This window comes from Anomaloglossus baeobatrachus, chromosome 5 (assembly GCF_048569485.1).
Source record: "Anomaloglossus baeobatrachus isolate aAnoBae1 chromosome 5, aAnoBae1.hap1, whole genome shotgun sequence".
In the NCBI taxonomy this organism is placed as follows: domain Eukaryota; kingdom Metazoa; phylum Chordata; class Amphibia; order Anura; family Aromobatidae; genus Anomaloglossus; species Anomaloglossus baeobatrachus.
In genome coordinates this window covers 311,785,880-311,804,087 of record NC_134357.1, presented here as the reverse complement: position 1 = coordinate 311,804,087, position 18,208 = coordinate 311,785,880, and the positions used below count along the sequence as shown (strand labels likewise).

The window sequence follows — 18,208 nt, the reverse complement described above, 5'->3', positions numbered from 1 at the left end:
AGGATTTGTGATGGACACTGTTACGGTTGCTGTGGCTCTGGAGACTATCTTCGGATTTCTTGCTACTGCACATGTGCATGCGCTGGAGACTAAGTCCTATCTTGGAGACATTGCACATGTGCGGGTGACATCATCTCTGACACGAGGTCACATGTCTCTGACACCTTCTAAGCTGATTGGCCACTGGTCATGTGCTTGTGACACGTGGTCACATGTCTCTGACACCTTCTATGCCGATTGGTCGCTGGTCATGTGCTTGTGATGCTTTGCTCGGTGATAGGCCAGCGTGACGTCATTGCTGTCATTCTGGCAGCGGATTGGCTCTGGTGTCCTCCATCTTGGATGAGGCACAGAGTCTATATAAGACCCTGACACATGCTGCCTGGTGCTCAGTCCTCTTGGTTCATGCATGAGGGTAGACGCCCTGTGCACGTCCCTCTAGGCATCTCTCTGTCTATGTTAGGTGAGTGCTACCGGCAGGGTAGCGTTCTTATACCTTACAGCTTCGGCTGCAGTCCGTATCCTTACCTATTAGTGGAGCGGACATAGGCAGGTGCCTGAGGCACATGGTCCGGCTGGGCCTTGTGATTCTACTCATAGGTGGACGTTGCCGCTAGGGTAACGTTCCTTATACTGCGTCTGGCAGTTGTTTGTATCCTCGCACACTAGGGGAGCGAACAGAGGTAGGAGCTTTGTGCGGCTTATGCTGCTGTCCATCTCTTTTGCACCACTAGAAGAGCGGACCTTGGCAGGTGCCATATCTAGTGGTTCGTGTCCTCGCACACTAGTGGAGCGAACGCAGGTAGGAGCTTTGTGCGGCTTACGCTGCTGTTCGCCTCTTTTGCACCACTAGAAGAGCGGACCTAGGCAGGTGCCATATCTAGTGGTTCGTGTCCTCGCACACTAGTGGAGCGAACGCAGGTAGGAGCTTTGTGCGGCTTACGCTGCTGTCCGTCTCCTGGCACCACTAGAGGAACGGACCTAGGTAGGTGCCATTTCACACTCACTGCTTTTGTCTCTGTGATCTTTAACAGAGACCATTCCACACACCCTCCAAGTAAGGGAGGAATTGCTTTATTTTCTAATTATATTCCTCTTTGAGTTTAACAGAGGTATTGCACTCTGCGCTTGTGCTATTATTTTTTACAGTGGCACACTTATATACCCCTTATCCTCTGCCATAGTCTGCAGCAGAGTCTTTGCACGGTGGACCCTGACTGTCTGACATTCCTTTAGGTTTTATTATCAGACAGCCCCCCCGTAACAGACACTTAAGGGTTCAATGATCATTTTATATTAACAACTAAGTGGTATTTGGAAACTCTTGGTAAAGAAATTTGAAATATTCATAAATGAGATCTCCGGCCAAAAGCTATACAAAACGATACCCTGCTATCCTGAAAAAGAGTAAGTTGACATTTAACTCTAGAAGTCCCAGGAATTTCGAGTTCCATAGGGTTCCAATGGTAGAAATGTTAAATGACCCCTCTCTGAGATTTCTAGTGTTAAAAGGATTATCCCCTTGCACAATTTTTTTAAGAATTGCCCATCCATGTTCAATAACTAGTATAGCTAGCCTCACTTTAATGGATTGACTCACTTAGCATTAGACACACCACTTAATGCCTCAGTGACATTGTATCAATAACCCAGTGATATCATTTCCAGATTCTAATAGTTTACTTACATACTACCCAACATTACCACATATTGCATCATTGCTGACTCGCTATAGGAATGGCCAGATGTACCATTGTCTAGTGACCAAGTAGTGTGATATTCTTTCCCTGGTGATCTAGTGTTATAAATCTGCTGATTCAGATGATTGATATCCAGTGATCAGAGGTTTATTGCTGGTATGCTTTACTTATGATCATTCATCTTTTACATTTCTGATGTACCAAGAACTTCAAGTGACCTTCCATCCCAAGACTGAATAGTGACTATACATTTCTCATGGTAATACCTGGTGCCCTCAATTTGCCTTTGGCTGCCATCTCTGCTTGTCTCAGCATTGCTTCATCTATTTTCACTGCCACCATTACAGTGATAAGTCTAAATCCCACCTCCACAGCCTTTACTGTGCAGTGGAATAGGAAAGTGAGGGGAGGCATTGTTTTGACTTATCACTGCACTACTCATGCCGATATAGTGGTCATTTTGGAAACACTAGAAAAAAAACCCAGTTATGATCAGAGTAGACTATGGAAGGCACCAAAGAGGATGACTTTACTTCTGTATGTATGTCACTTTTTAGTGCTATGGTGCAAGGTCACGTAACTCATTTTTTACCTGCATTGGTTCCTGTAGTAAATGATAGATCTAAGTGGTTGACTCCTGAGACAAAAAGACTGTCATTTATAGTCATGTTGGAATACTCTACTTTTGTGAATGCTTATTTCTGATTACTCATCCAGATACAGAATAAACCAGTCATCCAAAACTTCTTTGAATTCCTGGAAACAAAACCTCTCAGACTCCTTTTGTATCTAAGGGGTACTTTGCATGTTGCGACATCGCTAGCATTGGCTAGCGATGCCGAGCGCGATAGTACCCGCCCCCGTCACACATGCTATATCTTGTGATAGCTGCTGTAGTGAACATTATCGCTATGGCAGCTTCACACACACTTACCTGCCCTGCGACGTCACTCTGGCCGGCGACCCACCTCTTTCCTAAGGGGGCGGGTTGTGTGCGACGTCACACGGCAGGCGGTCAATAGAAGCGGAGGGGGCGGAGATGAGCGGGGCGTAAACATCCCGCCCACCTCATTCCTTCTGCATAGCCGATGGAGGCAGGCAAGGAGATGTTTCTCGTTCCTGTGGCTGCCGCAGGAACGAGGAACAACATCGTATCTCATATTGGTGCGACATTATGAAAATGACCGACGCTACACAGATCACCGATTTTCGACACTTTTGCGATCGTTTATCGGTGCATCTAGGCTTTACACGTTGCGACATCGGTACCGGCGCTGGATGTGCATCACTTTCGATTTGACCCCGACGATATCGCAGTAGCGATGTCGCAGAGTGCAAAGTACCCCTAATACTAACTTCAGAAATATTTCAGAGCTACATTTTACTATGATGTTATTAATGCTATTTCATCATTACCGTTGCACCACTGTCTTGGTCTTAAAGTGGTTGTCTCTAATTTTAAATATATTTTATTCATTTTGTTTTATGTTTTACTACAGTGCACATGCTCCAAATCTACTGTCCGGCGCATGTGCTCTAAAAATCAGAGGTAGTGTATCACAGTGAACATGTGTTAGACAGTGGATTCAGTGCATACCTTCAGCTATGGAGGCGTGGGGCACATGATAGGTCATCTGGTAGTCCAGGGCTAGATACAGCATAGGTAGTAATAAAAGATGATTAGCAAACAGAAGACCATTTATAGATTTCACAGTACCTGGTTAAAGGGTTGACATTCAGTCTGAAAATTCATTAGGAATAGTGATGAGCGAGTACTAAAAAGCTCGGGTGCTCGAGGCTCGGGCCGAGCATCCCAAGATACTCGTGTACTCGGCCCGAGCATCGAGCCCAATGTTATCCTCTGGGAGACCCGAGTATTTTTATGAAATGATCCCCCGGCAGCATGTAGAAACCCTAAAAATGTCACAAAAGTCTCAGAAGAGTGCTCAAATGACATGGCAACAGCATGGGGAAGACCTCTTGAAGCATTTATCACTCAAAAGTCACAGCTGTGAACAATTTTGTCTGCGTTTTACGCCATTTTTACGGACTCACCAGAAAACCTTCAAAAATGACACCAAAATGAATTTTCATGGCGGAAATGTTAAGGGCACATACCCAATAGTGAGATAGAGCTGGTGTATGTTACTTTTAGAGATTACATGAAAGATTTTACGTGAAAACATTGTGTGTCACTCCGATGTCCCTGAGAAGAGACGTAAATGAAGGCCTCTTGAGTGTAATGTGCCCATTTTGAGGAAGTGAGTCTTTATAGTATTTTCCTTTGCCAGGCCAGTCCAAAATTGTGAGGTTCACCAATGCCCCTGCATACACGTGCATGAGGGCCTGTAAACCTGAAGTGCCCATTGTAAGGAAGTGGGTCTATTGTAGTAAACCCCTTTGGCAGGGCAGCCAAGAATTGGGAGGCTCCACATTGTCCCTGGATAGAGACGTGCATGAGGGCCTGTAAACCTGAAGTGCCCATTGTAAGGAAGTGGGTCTATTGTAGTATAGCCCTTTGGCAGGGCAGCCAAAAATTGGGAGGCTCCACATTGTCCCTGGATAGAGACGTGCATGAGGGCCTGTAAACCTGAAGTGCCCATTGTAAGGAAGTGGGTCTATTGTAGTATAGCCCTTTGGCAGGGCAGCCAAAAATTGGGAGGCTCCACATTGTCCCTGGATAGAGACGTGCATGAGGGCCTGTAAACCTGAAGTGCCCATTGTAAGGAAGTGGGTCTATTGTAGTATAGCCCTTTGGCAGGGCAGCCAAAAATTGGGAGGCTCCACATTGTCCCTGGATAGAGACGTGCATGAGGGCCTGTAAACTTGAAGTGCCCATTGTAAGAAAGTGGGTCTATTGTAGTATAGCCCTTTGGCAGGGCAGCCAAAAATTGGGAGGTTCCACATTGTCCCTGGATAGAGACGTGCATGAGGGCCTGTAAACCTGAAGTGCCCATTGTAAGGAAGTGGGTCTATTGTAGTATAGCCCTTTGGCAGGGCAGCCAAAAATTGTGAGGATCCACATTGTCCCTGGATAGAGACGTGCATGAGGGCCTGTAAACCTGAAGTGCCCATTGTAAGCAAGTGGGTCTATTGTAGTATAGCCCTTTGGCAGGGCAGCCAAAAATTGGGAGGCTCCACATTGTCCCTGGATAGAGACGTGCATGAGGGCCTCAAAACATTGTTCCCATTGCAAAGGAGCGGGTCTCCTGTCGTTGTAATGTCCATTCTGAAAGAATGGGCGAAAAAATTTACCACTGGGGGTATACCTGAAACAACGGCCTAACTATTGTAACGGTCATCATGGTGGCGCATGAAGAGAAGGAGGAGCAGTCCAGCGATTATCCAAAGTCCAGAAGTGTGTACCCATGGGTGAGTGGAGGTACATGGCAAATTCCCGTTACAAACTTTAAATTCCGCTCTCATTTGCTGGTGGTGTGGTGAAGTCTGGCCCAATCCAACCCTTGCTCATCTTGATCAGAGTCAGCCTGTCAGCATTTTCAGTTGACAGGCGGGTGCGTTTATCTGTAATGATTCCACCTGCGGCACTAAAAACACGCTCTGATAAAATGCTAGTGGCAGGGCAGGCCAGGACTTCCAAGGCGTAGAGAGCCAATTCATTCCACGTGTCCAGCTTGGATACCCAATAATTGTAAGGCACAGAGGAATGTCGTAGTACAGTTGTTCGATCTGCAAGGTACTCCTTGAGCATCTGGGCAAACTTAGGATTTTTTGTGGCACTACCCCGCACCTCAGGGGCTGTGGTACCTGAGGGGCTGAGAAAACTGTCCCACATCTTAAAGACTGTTCCCCTACCTCTGGCGGATTGGACTTGTGCCCCTCTCGGCTGTACGCCTTGGTTGTCCACTGATTCCTGACCTATACCGCTAGCGTTTTGTGATGGGAATGCTTTGCCTACTTCCGTGACTATGGCCTTCTGGAACTGCTGCATTTTGGCTGACCTCTCTGCCTCGGGAATAAGAGACATAAAGTTCTCCTTGTAGCGTGGGTCTAACAGTGTTACCAACCAGTAATGATTGTCGGCCAAGATGTTCTTAACGCGAGGGTCACGAGACAGGCAGCTTACCATAAAGTCAGCCATGTGCGCCAGACTCTTAACAGACAGTACTTCAGTATCCTGACCAACACGATGACTGAACATGCTGTCCTCCTCCTCCTCCTCCTCCTCATCTACCCTGTCCTCTGGCCAGCCACGCTGAACCGAGGATATGACTGGTGTGCATGTCATATCCTCAATTTGGCCGGAGAGTTGCTCCATATCTTCATCCTCCTCCTCGTCATAGTCCTCCACTGCACGTTGTGATGAGACGAGGCTCAGCTGTGTGTTATCACCCACACCCACTACTGTTTCTTGCTCCAACTCATCGCGCTCCGCCTGCAATGCATCATGTTTGTTTTTGAGCAGAGACCGTTTTAGAAGGCAGAGAAGCGGTATGGTGACGCTAATAATGGCGTCATCACCACTCACCATCTTGGTGGAGTCCTCAAAGTTTTGAGGATGGTACATAGGTCGGACATCCATCTCCACTCCTCAGGTGTTATGTGTGGAGTTTGACCCATTTCCCGACGGCTTAGGTGATGCAGGTACTCAACAACTGCCCTCTTCTGCTCACATATCCTGACCAACATGTGCAGAGTTGAATTCCAACGCGTGGGGACATCACACACCAGTGTGTGAGCCGGAAGATGCAAACGGCGCTGAAAGCCGGCAAGGCCGACTGAAGAAGTAGGTTACTTTCGAAAATGTGCAGACAGGCGGCGAACTTTTACCAGCAGATCAGACAGCTCTGGGTATGACTTTAGAAACCGCTGAACCACGAGGTTGAGCACATGGGCCACGCATGGAACATGTGTCAGCTGGCCTCGCCTCAAAGCTGCCACCAGGTTCCGGCCATTGTCACACACGACCTTTCCTGGCTTTAGGTTCAGAGGTGTGAGCCAGTGATCTGCCTGCTGTTTCAGAGCTGTCCACACCTCTTCTGCATTGTGGGGTTTGTCACCTATGCAGATTAGCTTCAGCACAGCCTGTTGCCGCTTCGCCGAGGCAGTGCTGCAGTGCTTCCAGCTTGGGACTGGTGTGGAGGGTAAAGTGGATGGGGATGCGCAGGAGGAGGAGGAGGCTGAGGAGCATGACATTCCGGAGCTGTAAAGTGTGGGTGAAACCCTGACTGAGGTAGGGCCTGCAAACCTTGGTGTGGGAAGGACATGTTCCGTCCCTCGCTCAGACTGGGTCCCAGCTTCCACAATATTAACCCAGTGTGCCGTCAATGAGATGTAGCGGCCTTGCCTACAAGCACTTGTCCACGTGTCTGTGGTTAGGTGGACTTTGGGTGAAACAGCGTTGTTCAGGGCACGTGTGATGTTTTGTGACACGTGGTTATGCAACGCGGGGATGGCACACCGGGAGAAATAGTGGCGGCTGGGGACCGAGTAACGTGGGACAGCTGCCGCCATCAGGTCGCGGAATGCTTCTGTCTCCACCAGCCTAAAAGGCAACATTTCCAGCGCAAGCAGTCGCGAAATGTTAGCATTTAGAACTGTGGCATGTGGGGTGTTGGCAGTGTATTTGCGCCTGCGTTCAAAGGTTTGCTGAATGGATAACTGAATGCTGCGCTGGGACAAGGACGTGCTTGATGATGGTGTTATTTCTGCGTAGGCAACTGCAGGTGCAGGGCCGGAGGAGGCTTGTTCGCGGGCAGCATGGACAGGGGATTGGCTCGCATGCACAACAAGTGAAGACGTAGCAGTGACATCAGCAAGCACTGCTCCTCGACTCTGTTGTACATCCCACAAAGTCGGGTGCTTGGCTGACATGTGCCTGATCATGCTGGTGGTGGTCAGGCTGCTAGTTTTGGTACCCCTGCTGATGCTGCCATGGTAGGTGTTGCAAATGGCCTTTTTAGAATCATCTGGAGCCAACTTAAAAAACTGCCAGACTCGGGAAGACCTAACATTTGTACAGGCACCTTGTGTCGTGTTGTTGTTCCGGGGAACGGTTGCCTGACTTCTGCCTGGGGCCACCACCCTGCTTCTTACTGCCTGTTGAGATGCTACGCCTCCCTCCCCCTGTGCACTGCTGTCCTCGCTCTGCATATCCTCCTGCCAGGTTGGGTCAGTTACTGGATCATCCACCACGTCCTCTTCCTCTTCTGCACCCTGCTCCTCCTGCTGACTTCCTGACAATTGTGTCTCATCATCGTCCACCCCTTGTTGAGACACGTTGCCAACTTCGTGAGAACGTGGCTGCTCAAATATTTGGGCATCTGTACATACGATCTCCTCATGACCCACTTCAACAGGAGCTGGCGAGAGGCCAGAATGTGCGAATGGAAACATGAAAAGCTCTTCTGAGTGTCCAAGTGTGGGATCAGTAATGTCCGTGGACGTGTACTCGGCCTGGTGGTAGGAAGGAGGATCAGGTTCTGAAATGTGCGGTGCAGTATCACGGCTACTGACACTTGACCGTGTGGAAGACAGAGTGTTTGTGGTGGTGCTAATCTGACTGGAAGCATTATCCACTATCCAACTAACAACCTGTTGACACTGGTCTTGGTTTAAGAGCGGTGTACTGCTGCGGTCCCCAAGAATTTGGGACAGGACGTGCGAGCGAGTAGATGTGCCCTTTGTTGTGGCAAAATTAGAGCTTGCCCACGACCTAGGCCTCTGCCTGCACCACCATCACGTCTACTTCCTTGTTCGTTGCCAACGCCCTTGCGCATTTTGCAATGCTGTGCTGACGTGTATTCACTAGACTTGTGCGTTATATCCAAGTTTGTGCAAAACGCACACAAGTACACCTGTACGCTGCCACCGACAGGCACACAAGTGCGGTTTTTAAATACACGCACGGACGCACTAAGAACCTAACAGGTTTTTAGGAGCGACAATTACTGAGAAGTTTGACACTATCAGACACTGCTGACTGATGTGTATTATTCACTAGACTTGTGCGTTATATACTAGTTTGTGCAAAACGTGCACCTGTACGCTGCCACCGACAGGCACACACGTGCGGTTTTTAAATGCAAGCACAGACGCACTAACAACATAACAGGTTTTAAGGAGCGACAATTACTGAGAAGTTTGACACTATCAGACACTGCTGACTGACGTGTATTATTCACTAGACTTGTGCGTTATATACTAGTTTGTGCAAAACGTGCACCTGTACGCTGCCACCGACAGGCACACACGTGCGGTTTTTAAATGCAAGCACAGATGCACTAAGAACCTAACAGGTTTTTAGGAGCGACAATTACTGAGAAGTTTGACACTATCAGACACTGCTGACTGACGTGTATTATTTACTAGACTTGTGCGTTATATACTAGTTTGTGCAAAACGCACACAAGTGCACCTGTACGCTGCCACCGACAGGCACACACGTGCGGTTTTTAAATACACGCACGGACGCACTAAGAACCTAACAGCTTTTTAGGAGCGACAATTACTGAGAAGTCTGACACTATCAGGACTGTTTTAGACTGTGTACACCAGCCCCAGATATGATGAAGGCTGGTATACGGTCACCACTAGGAATGGCTATATACCCTGCCTGCCTGCCTGTATACAGCTACAATAGTCCTGAGAAGGACTCTTCTGGTCACTAGCCTGTATTCCGACCTGGCTATACCCTGCCTGCCTTGCCTGTAGACAGCAACAATTGTTTTGAGAAGGACTCTGCTCCTGTACTCCGACCTGGCTATACCCTGCCTGCCTGTATAACGGGGTGCCAGGGGCGCCTCTGGGCTTGTAGTCGTGGCCCCTTCTGTCAGGCTTACCACTGGCTCCGCCGTCACTATCGGGACGGGAGATGTCTTGGTGGGGCAGAGTGTGGTGGTGCAGGTGTTGTCCGGCGCACAAATACTCTTCAGGCATGGTTCAATGCAAATAACAAACATGTTTTATTCTTCGCAAGTCTCCACACGTGGCAGTAATAAAACACAGTGCTGTGGCGCTTCCTTTAGCTGAGGGAAAGCCTGCCCTAGCGTCCCCTCAAGTGGGTGACTTGCCTGACTACTCCTCTTCGCCCGGCTCCCACTTCTGGCTACCCACAGCCCGGACCCACACCGGGACTGCTTTGCACTATGAGGTTCCGCCCGCTCCTTTTCTCTCTGGCTTCCCTGTTCTTCCAGCTCCCTTCTTTCTTTCTTTCTTTCTGCCCACTCAGCTCCACACTCTGCCCCTGGCTGTTTCTTCTCTCCCGTCCCGGACACAACTGCCTTCAGCACACACTTCCTTTCCCCCTAAGCTGCCGGCTCCTCCTCTCTCCTGTACAGTTTCTATGGGGACAGCATTAACCACTTCAGAGAAAACCTGTGCTTCCTTGTAAGGGGTCTGCCCACCCCTTACATACCTCCCCTCTTTAAGCCTAAGCCTCCCGGCAAGGCACAAATCTAAAATCACATTTTAAAACTAAACAAAGTCATTTTAATGAAACTGCGAACATGTTCACCTGAGGGCACCCGCAAGGGCACACCAGTCCAGCGCCCGGAGTTCCTCCTGGAAGCTCCCGGTCTTAGTCGTGCCCGGAGGCCGTCGGCAGGCACTCCCGGTCTTAGTGGAGTTTCTGCCCGGAGGCTTTTGCAGCACTCCCGGTCTTAGACGTTAGCTGGCAGGAACACAACTCGGCAAAAATCTTCTTAACGACGCGGAGGGAGCCCCTGGCTCAGTCCAGCATCAGGCTCTCTTCCGGGCTCAGCAACTTGAACGGTTACAAACAACACACCTTCTTCCGGCTCAAAACAATGCCGGTGTTGAACAAAAACAGGCCCGCCATCTTCCGGTCTTGAAAAGTCACTCCGGATGATATGCACGTTGCCATTCGGCTCGTTGGGCCTGCACGTACTCCGACAGGGACTGTCCGGGCAACCGGCGCAGCCTCCGGAAGGGCTCGTAGTTGGCGGGTTGCTCCAACGTCTCGGGTGGGAGAGTTCAGCTAGCACCGGTCTTTGCTGCGACCGCCGCCGGTATTGGCATTCCTCCCACTCGATTTCCTGTTGCCACTGTGCGGCCTCTTGTGTAGTGGGCCGCTCCGGTCCTCCTGGCACAGCCGGTAGGTTAAGGGTGGGTCCTTCCGCAGCCGCAGTCTGCTTCGGGCGTCCTCTGCCCAAGCTAGTCGCTACTAGTGCGGCTACCGCAGCTTGCTGTCTTCCTGGAGTCTCCATCTTGCTCGGAGTCAGCATTTCTGGTAATGGCGTCGGGGTCAGTGGAGATGCTGGAGGAAGTGGAGGCGGGCTTACTTTTCCCGCTCTTGGGTATACTCCACCCCCAGTCTCACACATCAGGTCGACCCCTACGCGGCGGTTCTTCTTTTTCTCTGGAACACCGCCCACTTCACATATCTTCCTTCGTGCCCTGGGACCGGCACCTCCCCTCTTTGGGCGGAGTACTCCGAACTTCTTTTTCGGCACCGGCCAGCCCCAGGCTCTTCTTTTGGCGCCAATTCTGCGCGCGCTTTCTGTGTCTTCACAGACAACGGCCATCTTGCCGCCATCTTGTGCCCGGTCCAACGCCTTAGGCACTTCTTCCTCTTCCCACCATGGGATCGGGACTCTTTTCCAATAATCTGGATTCAGTGTCCTCGGCATCACTTGATCTCCTTCTTCTTGGAGCGGGACCCCTTGCATATGATCCGGATCCTGCCAACTACGCCACATGTAACGGGGTGCCAGGGGCGCCTCTGGGCTTGTAGTCGTGGCCCCTTCTGTCAGGCTTACCCCTGGCTCCGCCGTCACTATCGGGACGGGAGATGTCTTGGTGGGGCAGAGTGTGGTGGTGCAGGTGTTGTCCGGCGCACAAATACTCTTCAGGCATGGTTCAATGCAAATAACAAACATGTTTTATTCTTCGCAAGTCTCCACACGTGGCAGTAATAAAACACAGTGCTGTGGCGCTTCCTTTAGCTGAGGGAAAGCCTGTCCTAGCGTCCCCTCAAGTGGGTGACTTGCCTGACTACTCCTCTTCGCCCGGCTCCCACTTCTGGCTACCCACAGCCCGGACCCACACCGGGACTGCTTCGCACTATGAGGTTCCGCCCGCTCCTTTTCTCTCCGGCTTCCCTGTTCTTCCAGCTCCCTTCTTTCTTTCTTTCTTTCTGCCCACTCAGCTCCACACTCTGCCCCTGGCTGTTTCTTCTCTCCCGTCCCGGACACAACTGCCTTCAGCACACACTTCCTTTCCCCCTAAGCTGCCGGCTCCTCCTCTCTCCTGTACAGTTTCTATGGGGACAGCATTAACCACTTCAGAGAAAACCTGTGCTTCCTTGTAAGGGGTCTGCCCACCCCTTACACCTGTATACAACTACAATAGTCCTGAGAAGGACTTCTGGTCACACTGTTTGCAGCCCTGCTACGGAAATAACTATAAAGGGCCGCAAACCTTTCCCTGAAGCAGCAACACTCTCCCTGCACTGACTGTCTGGATGGCTGTGTGCAGAGCACAGCGCGCCCGCCGGTATAAAGGCTCGGTCACGCTGTGCAGGCCGGCCAATCATTGCAATTCCACAACTAACAGGGCTGTGGCAATGCAGTGGTCTGCCAGCCAATCCCTGCATGAGAGCTGGCTCTCAAAAGAGTGCCAACATGCAGGGATGAAGACCACGAGTACAGCACGAGTATCGCGAGATTACTCGGTCCCCGCCGAGTAGCCCGAGTACATTGATACTCGTACGAGTCCCGAGTAGTGACAAGCATACTCGCTCAACACTAATTAGGAAGTTTAATAACTTTATATTGTATTTAATTAAATTTATTTATAACAAAGAGGTCAACCATTTCAACATCCCTATTTAGCTATGTAATGAATTTCCCTCAGGGAATAAACAGAGGAGATCATGCAGCGCTGATCTAAGAGTAGTAGGAAAGTGTAATGATGAATATAATCTTGATACTATATGCATTCACGTTAGGATAGTGCATTAGAGCATGTCATGCAAAATATGCAATCACTGATGTTCCAAACTTGGTTTTCTGCTCACATCAGTGAACTGTGGATAAATCCTATATAGTATATCTACAAAATAGTAATTTACCAATGATGGAGCTTTCAAATTGGATACAGGAACAGTATAAAACGATTTTAACATACTGGATGTAGATAAAACACAATATGACACATTTGGACCTCTTCAAAAGGCCTTCTTCAGGCATTTTAAAGAGGCCGAAACATTATATTGTGTTTCATCTACATCCAGTGTACTTAAATAGTTTCATACCGTTCTGGCATCCGATTTGGAAGCACCATCATTGGTAACTTACTATATCAACTAGCATCCCTATTTACACTAAACACTTGTCTATTTAAAGGGATTGTCCCCAACTGGACAACTCTAGCTTAATCAATTCAGGTCCTTAATTAAAATAAAAAAATATAAACTCACCTACCACAGAGGTGCCATTACAGCGCCACTGTTCCCGATGGTGACATCACTTTGTTGTGTTACATGCTAGCAGTTGCACAGAAAATTGATGAGGTGCAGCTGAAAAAGCAGCCTTTCAATCACTGCAGCTGGAATGTGACACATCAACACATGACTCTGTGGTAACAGCGACACCAACATCACTGGAACTGCACTGCTTTGGACAACCCCTTTAACTAGATTGTGTGAATGAAACAAATGGCTGGATTCTAATATATGATGCGGTACTCAAGGGTGGACATATCATTGGTGCAAAATCTGCAGCCTGAGGTAAGGGGGGCCCATTTCCATCTCTAAAACAGGTAGAATTATGCATTATGATGGGCCATTGCACTGCAAAGGGCCCATATATTGTTCTTGCACAGGGGCTCTTTTTAGGTGCCCAATTCTGTCTTTGTTCCCCAGCATGATTGAATTTAATTGTCATAAGTGTACATTGCTTGCCTATAGTTGAAAACTTCAGTGGAGCATTCAAGGACAGTGTTTCAACATGAAGTGTAATAAAACCACCCATAAAGGAATCATGCCTACATCCTAATGTCTGAAGCCTAATAACTATCTTTGCCAGTCTCCTATTAATGATAGGTACAGGCAGCTGTTGAGATCTTGTTCGCTGTATGAAATGCCTATCCCTTGGAGATAGATCCTCTGCCTACTTTATGCAATGACTAATAGGAGTGTGAGCAGAGACCTTGCCAATCTTGGCAAAACCCATCAATTTTTTTCTTCCACGGAGGACTAATATGAAGGGAAATCATCACTCTAGGGCTTTTAGTCGCTGGAATTTATTCTATGTGTAGTACAAGGGATGGAATAAATTCAATTTTTGTTTTCAATTCAAACAAAATATAACTGAGAACATAGCCTTTGAACTGTGTATCTCAAACCAGTGCGTCCAACTTAACACATTCTCAGTGACAAAATGGGTGTTGGCTCACTTAATGAAATATAATGTAGCCAAATGGTAACAAGAGGAGGGTGGGTGTACAGTTACTAGACTTTCAAATTGTTCAACTATTTTTCACATATATTGCAAAATCTGAAAGTTATTTTTTCAACCTCTCTCAAGCTCTCATGACAGTTCAACATCTGTATGAGTGTAAGCATATTATAGCTAGAAATCAATGTGTATGAGCTAAATTGGAACGTTAAGGACTTACATAACTCATAGAGCAGAGATAGAAATAGAAGGAAAAGGGCCCCTACCTGTTCAAGAACTGTATATGGACCCCCTATTATCTAAAGCCTCATCGTAAAGCACCTAATTTTTTCCTCTATAAAAATCCACCAGTAATTGTGAGCCATGAAGTCTATTAGATCAAGCTTTTATGTCACTTATATATTTAAGTGGAATGGTTGCTGGAGGAGACAAAAGGCGCAAATGGTGCCTTATCTTAATAGCATGATATAAAAAGTGCTTGGATACACTCACCTCAGGGAGTTATGAAGGTCACAACTGCCGTTAAAGTATAATGTGAACCAAGTAGGCTGCTGCGTATGCAGAGAAACAGGAAAATAACAAGTAGAAGAAAAGGGTTAACCACGCTGGCGTGGAGAAACTCAGGAGATGTACATCAGTGTTTTTTGATTATTGATGAAGGAGTCAGTCAAGACTGAAATGCGAAGAAAAATAAAAATCACAAAAATTAACCCTTAGATTCATCTCCTGATTTTCTCCACGGCAGCTTGGTTAACCCTTTTCTTCTACTTGTTACTTATGTATTTAGGAGACGATTGTCTCAGAAAGTTGTCATCTTTCACATAACGTTTATTAATCTTGTATAAAAGGTACTTAGGATAAAATAACATTTATATTAAATTAATATTAATGGTATGGTAGTGTGTAGGCAAACAGAGATATAGCCCCGTCTGTTGTGAATGTCAGTTATGCTGTTGCTGCTGTGAGGCTCCCTCTTGAGGCCAGGAATGGTTTTGACAAAGACCAGGTGTTCTTGAGCAATGGGCATTGCTAACTTTCTGCCTATTTAAGCCTTGGCCTCTTGGCAGTCTGAGCCGGTTATCACTGTCCTGTAGCTCACCTGCCTTTTCATCTTGCTTCTGACCACATCTACCCCAGATAAGTGCTTGGTTCTTTCTTAGTTGTTTTGTTCTTTTTGTTCTTATCTGGGTTTGTCATTTACTGTGGTTATTGTCAGTTTATTTGCATGCAGGAATCTTCCCACTTTGTTGCTTGCTGGGAAGCTCCCTGCAGTTATGTTTGGAGTTTTACTCCTATAAGTCCATGTGTTTGTTTCTTTTTGAATTTGTAATTGTTTCTGTTTTTCTGTTCATTATTTTGACAAGAGCGCCTGATATAGGACAGAGTACAGATCGTGCAATCTGAGGACCCTTTTTGTGCTATCAGGTATTTGGGTTTTTGTAGGATTTTTCTCTGGCCACCATCAGCCCCTTTCATATCCATTCCTATTTAGTTAGTAGGGCCTCACCTTTGCTAATCCTATCCTCCATCTGTGTATTGTATTTTCCTATATCACCATAGTCTTTGAATGTGGGGGGCTTGTTATACCTTTGGGGGTCTACTCTAAGGCAGAGAGTTATTCATCCTTTCTTCCTTTAGAATAGCTAGTTTCTCCACCTGGGTTTGTGGTGCATAGGATGTTAGTTTACTCCACAGCTACTTCTCGTGTTGGTGGTTAGTAAGGGAATGGCGGACAGATTAGTTGCCAATGCGCTTGTCACCTTTTTGCCAATGATTAGTGATGAGCGAGTACTAAAAAGCTCGGGTGCTCGAAGCTCGGGCCGAGCCTCCCAAGATACTCGTGTACTCGGCCCGAGCAACGAGCCCAATGTTATCCTATGGGAGACCCGAGTATTTTTGTGAAATGACCACCGGCAGCATGTAGAAACCCTAAAAATGGCACAAAAGTCTCCGAAGAGTGCTCAAATGACATGGCAACAGCATGGGGAAGACCCCTTGAAGCATTTATCACTCAAAAGTCACAGCTGTGAACAATTTTGTCCGCGTTTTACGCCATTTTTACGGACTCACCAGAAAACCTTCCAAAATGACACCAAAATGAATTTTCATGGCGGAAATGTTAAGGGCACATACCCAATAGTGAGATAGAGCTAATGTATGTTACTTTTTGAGATCAATACATGAAAGATTTTACGTAAAACATTGTGTGGCACTCCGATGTCCCTGAGAAGAGACGTACATAAAAGCCTCTGAGTCTAATGTGCCCATTTTGAGGAACTGAGTCTTTGTAGTATTTTCCTTTGCCAGGGCAGTCCAAAATTGTGAGGTTCACCAATGACCCTGCATACAGACGTGCATGAGGGCCTGTAAACCTGAAATGCCTATTGGAAGGAAGTGGGTCTATTGTAGTATAGCCCTTAGGCAGGGCAGCCAAAAATTGGGAGGCTCCACGTTGTCCCTGGATAGAGACGTGCATGAGGGCCTGTAAACCTGAAGTGCCCATTGGAAGGAAGTGGGTCTATTGTAGTATAGCCCTTAGGCAGGGCAGCCAAAAATTGGGAGGCTCCACGTTGTCCCTGGATAGAGACGTGCATGAGGGCCTGTAAACCTGAAGTGCCCATTTGAAGGAAGTGGGTCTATTGTAGTATAGCCCTTAGGCAGGGCAGCCAAAAATTGTGAGGCTCCACGTTGTCCCTGGATAGAGACGTGCATGAGGGCCTGTAAACCTGAAGTGCCCATTGGAAGGAAGTGGGTCTATTGTAGTATAGCCCTTAGGCAGGGCAGCCAAAAATTGGGAGGCTCCACGTTGTCCCTGGATAGAGATGTGCATGAGGGCCTGTAAACCTGAAGTGCCCATTGGAAGGAAGTGGGTCTATTTTAGTATAGCCCTTAGGCAGGGCAGCCAAAAATTGGGAGGCTCCACATTGTCCCTGGATAGAGACGTGCATGAGGGCCTCAAAACATTAAGTGTCCATTGTCAGGAAGTGGGTGTATTATAGTATAGCCCTTTGGCAGGGCAGCCAAAAATTGGGAGGCTCTACGTTGTCCCTGGATAGAGACCTGTTAGGTTCTTAGTGCCTCCGTGCTTGCATTTAAAAACCGCACGTGTGTGCCTGTTGGTGGCAGCTTTCCGCTGCACTTGTGTGCGTTTTGCAAAACCTTGGATATAACGCACAAGTCTAGTGAATACACATCAGCACAGCATTGCAAAATGCGCAAGGGCGTTGTCAACGAACAAGGAAGTGGACGTGATGGTGGTGCAGGCAGAGACCGAGGTCGTGTGCAAGCTCTAATTTCGCCACAACAAAGGGCCACATCTACTCGCTCGCACGTCCTGTCCCAAATTCTTGGGGACCGCAGCAGTACACCGCTCTTGAACCAAGACCAGTGTCAACAGGTTGTTAGTTGGATAGCGGATAATGCTTCCAGTCAGATTGGCACCACCACAAACACTCTGTCTTCCACACGGTCAAGTGTCAGTAGCCGTGATACTGCACCGCACATTTCAGAACCTGATCCTCCTTCCTACCACCAGGCCGAGTACACGTCCACGGACATTACTAATCCCACACTTGGACACTCGGAAGAGCTGTTCGTTCACGTTTCCATTCACACATTCTGGCCTCTCGCCAGCTCCTGTTGAAGTGGGCCATGACGAGATTGTATGTACAGATGCCCAAATATTTGAGCAGCCACGTTCTCACGAAGTTGGCAACGTGTCTCAACAAGGGGTGGACGATGATGAGACACAATTGTCAGGAAGTCAGGAGGAGGAGCAGGGTGCGGAAGAGGAAGACGACGTGGTGGATGATCCAGTAACTGACACAACCTGGCAGGAGGATATGCAGAGCGAGGACAGCAGTGCACAGGGGGAGGGAGGCGTAGCATCCCAACAGGCAGTAAGAAGCACAATTATATAACGCACAAGTCTAGTGAATACACGTCAGCACAGCATTGCAAAATGCGCAAGGGCGTTGGCAAGGAACAAGGAAGTGGACGTGATGGTGGTGCAGGCAGAGGCCGAGGTCGTGGGCAAGCTCTAATTTCGCCACAACAAAGGGCCACATCTAGTCGCTCGCACGTCCTGTCCCAAATTCTTGGGGACCGCAGCAGTACACCGCTCTTGAA

General features: G+C 48.1%; 1 protein-coding gene across 1 annotated transcript in view; it reads left to right on the top strand.

Annotated features, from left to right (window-relative positions):
• Positions 1-18,208, top strand: part of ANKFN1 (ankyrin repeat and fibronectin type III domain containing 1) — a 985,620-nt gene that overhangs the window by 426,824 nt on the left and 540,588 nt on the right. The window lies entirely within an intron of this gene.